The sequence below is a fragment of the Carettochelys insculpta genome, chromosome 2 (genome assembly GCF_033958435.1).
Source record: "Carettochelys insculpta isolate YL-2023 chromosome 2, ASM3395843v1, whole genome shotgun sequence".
Lineage (NCBI taxonomy): Eukaryota > Metazoa > Chordata > Testudines > Carettochelyidae > Carettochelys > Carettochelys insculpta.
The window spans coordinates 218,893,905-218,898,192 of NC_134138.1; positions in this window are offsets into that span (position 1 = coordinate 218,893,905).

Sequence of the window (4,288 nt, forward strand, 5' to 3'; positions counted from 1 at the left end):
AAGTCTTACAGTCCTTTTATTTTAAAATTATCCTATCATTCATGGAGTATAGGTTGCTTGCCCCACTGCCTTGTGGGTTATCCTGGGAAGGAGCAAGGCTAAGGGAATAAACCCTGACAGAAAATCCACAGGGGAGTCCTAAGGCAGTTCTGTGCCAGCTTCTGGCATTGACCCGGCAACTCCTGCAGCTGACCTGGTACCAGACGTAGAGGTTATCCTCTCCTTTGGACTATATCAGTAAAGCCGAGAGGGGAACACTGCTGTCTGGGCAGCCCAGGGTCCCAAAAAATTGCCCAGGCTCACGCCTGGAGAGGTACTCCAGCATCGCTTAACAGCATTTAACCAACACGGGAGGTAACAGACACCGGTTATAAGCTCTTGCTCGATTGGCGTAGAGAACGAGCGCCAGGGGTTGCCTTCGACAGTGGGGGAGAGCGTCGCATTTCACTGGACAGTCACCGCCCGCCTCAAGCTGGGCAGCCCCCAGCCAGAAGGGTACTGTCCCGCCACAGTTCACCTGCCTCACTGGGTGCATGAGGCTTAAGGTTCCCAAACCTGACAAGTGACTGAAATTTGAGCACCAGGCAAACCAATAAGAAAATCAACAAGAAAAGGAAACCATCAAAGTTTTAAGCTTGCTTGCTGGAATGTGTGGACCATGCTGACCGGTTTGACTGAAGATCTTCAGGACATCAGCGACACCCAAAAGACCACTGTCATCAATGAGGAACTGAAGAGGCTCCAAGTTGACATTGCTGCTCTGCAAGAGACACGTCTCGCAGATTCGGGATCTCTAAAGGAAAAGGACTACATCTTTTTCTGGCAGGGTAAAGCCCAAGAAGAACCCAGGGAGCATGGTGTTGGCTTCGCCATCAGAAACACCCTTCTAAAAATGGTGGAATCATGGGTGGATCAGAAAGACTCCTTCAGGTCATAGGTCAAACTTGTGCCAGTTCTGTCCACCTGATCAGCGCTTACACTCCAACCCTGTACGCTGCATCGGAAGTAAAAGACAAGTTCTATGACATGCTTAGTGCTGCCATAGCGCAAATACCTGCTCGCAAACAACTGTACATTTTGGGTGACTTCAATGCAAGAGTTGGAGCCAATCGTGACTCATGGCCTTCCTGCTTAGGTCACTTCGGTGTGGGAAAAAGGAATGAAAATGGACAGTGTCTTCTCGAACTTTGCACGTACCACAATCTGTGCATCACAAACATGTTTTTTCAAACCAAGCCACAGCACAGAGTGTCATGGAGACACCCATGCTCGAAACACTGGCATCAGCTAGACACGGTCATCGCTAGACGTGATAACCTCAAAAACGTCCTTCTGACATGCAGCTATCATAGTGCCGACTGCAATACAGATCACTCGCTAGTTTGCTCCAAACTCAAGGTGAGACCCAAGAAGCTGTACCACTCTAAACCAAGTGGAAGGCCCCGCATTGATGCCAGAAAGACGGCAAAGTCAGAGAGAGCCGAAAAGTTCAGAGACACCCTCAAGGAGAATCTGCGCAGCAGCTCTGGGGGTGCCGATGTGACATCCAGATGGCAGCATCTGAGGGATACAATTTACAACACGGCCTTGTTGGTGTTTGGAAGAAGAGCCAGAAACACAAATGAGTGGTTTGAAGCAAACTCCGATGAGATGATTCCAGCCATCGAAAAGAAGCGCGCTGCACTCCTGGGGTACAAACACTCGCCAAGCCAGAGTACCCTGCAAGCACTCAGAGCAGCCAGAAAAACAGTACAGCAGACGGCCAGGTGCTGTGCCAACAACTACTGGCTCGAGCTATGCAGCAGCATCCAGACCAGTGCTGACTTTGGTAATCTCAGGGGAATGTATGAAGGCATCAAGAAGGCATTAGGACCCACCCAGAACGAGATGGTACCTCTGAAATCCAAATCTGGTGAAGTCATCGCTGACAAAGCCAAACAGATGGAGCGCTGGGTCGAGCACTGCTCCGAGCTGTACTCACGCGAGAACATTGTGGTTGATACAGCCCTCGATGCCGTCGAGCTCCTACCAGTAATGGACGAACTGGACCAGGAACCAACTGTGGATGAACTGAAGAAAGCTATCGACAGCATTGCAGTAGGAAAGGCCCGGGGCCAGGATGGTATACTACCAGAGGTAATCAAGTGTGCCACAGACACTCTCCTGGAACCCTTACATGAGCTACTGTGCCTGTGCTGGAGAGAGGGAGAGGTTCCACAGGATGTGCGCAACGCTAACATTGTAACCTTGTATAAGAACAAAGGAGACAGAAGCAACTGCAACAATTACCATGGAATCTCCCTCCTAAGCCTCACTGGTAAACTGTTCGCTCGCATCATCCTTGGCAGACTCCAGAAGACTGCTGAGAGCATGTATCCCGAATCACAGTGCGAATTCCGCGCAGAGATCTACTTTTGACATGGTCTTCTCTCTGAGGCAGCTGCATGAGAGATGCAGGGAGCAGAGGAAGCCACTCTATATTGCCTTCATCGACCTGACCAAGGCCTTTGAGTTGGTCAGCAGGGATGGACTGTTCAAACTGCTCCACAAGATAGGCTGTCCGCCACGGTTACTCAAGATGATCCAGTCTTTCCACGAAGACATGAGAAGAACCATCCAATATGACGGCACATTATTGGATGTTTTCCGCATCAGGAGCGGCGTCAAACAAGGATGCGCCCTTGCTCCAACTTTGTTTGGATCTTCTTCGCACTCCTCCTGAAGCATGCCTTTGGATCTTCAACAGAGGGCATCTTTTTGCACACAAGATCTGATGGGAAACTGTTTAATCTTGCAAGGCTGAAAGCTAAATCTAAGGTGCGGGAAGTCCTCATCAGAGATTTGCTGTTCGCAGATGATGCTGCTGTAGTGTCACACACACAAGACCAGCTTCAGAAACTGCTGGATCGGTTCTCCAAAGCATGCAAGGACTGTGGGCTTTCCATCAGCCTAAAGAAGACAAATGTACTTGCTCAGGACGTTGCTGACCCTCCATCAATCAGCATTGACAACTATTCATTAGAGGTCATCCACGAGTTCGTCTACCTCGGGTCCACCATCACTGACACCCTTGTCATTGGAGTCTGAACTAAATAGGAGGATCGGAAAAGCAGCCACAACTCTGTCCAGACTCAGCAAGAGAGTGTGGAATAACATCAAGTTGTACACTCACACCAAAATGCAAGTCTACACAGTCTGCATCCTCAGCACCCTCCTTTATGGCAGCGAGTCTTGGACCCTGTATGCCTGCCAGGAAAAGAGGCTGAACGTCTTCCACTTGCGCTGCCTCAGGCGCATCCTTGGAATATTATGGAAGGACAGAATGTCCAACACAGCCGTCCTTGAGCAAGCTGGAATCCCAACCATGCATACCCTCCTCAGGCAGTGGCGGCTCTGCTGGCTTGGCCACGTCCACAGGATGAATGATGGAAGGATCTCAAAAGACATCCTGTATGGCGAGCTAGCCTCTGGCAAAAGACCTCCCGGACGCCCCCAGTTGCACTACAAAGATGTTTGCAAGAGGGACCTCAGGGAACTAGACATCGAGCTGGACAGTTGGGAGGAGCTGACAGACGATCGCAGCAGATGGAGGCAGGAACTACACAAGGGCCTTCAGAAGGGTGAGATGAGGATCAGACAGCTAGCAGAGGAGAAGCGAGCCCACAGAAAGCACAGTAAGGACCTGCCAGACACCCATTACACATGCAACAGATGCAGCAAGGACTGTCACTCTCGTGTGGGCCTTCAGTCACAGTCGACGCTGGAAATGATGATCCCAAATGGAACTACGAAGGGCACGATCCATAGTCTACATAGACTGAAGGATGCTACTACTAGGTTGCTTGCATAAAAATGTTAAACTCAAAACACTTGCTAAAATATTCCTGTTTCTAGTCACACACCAAACACACTTCTACGTCATAAGAAATAAAAAACAGAATACTAAATGGAAGGTTTATTTCAAAATACTTAGCTGTGTTTTTTAAAAGAGAGTCTAATTTCTATTTTCAGTTAGTTTTTATCTATCAACTCTTTGCAAGGACACACAAAGCTTTTTCTCAGGGTACCAGACGAAAATGACATGACAACTATTTTCCCTTTTGTTATCCCTATATAGAGAAAATTAAAACAGAACTCTCATCATAACTTGTACTACTTAAGCAAACGATACTGTATTTATTTTAACCATCTTTTCCATCACACAGGGTGGAGGGATAGAAATGTGTCTTCCTATATAATTCATAGAAAATAACTTGTTTACAGCCAGTACGTTGTGTTCAAATTATAA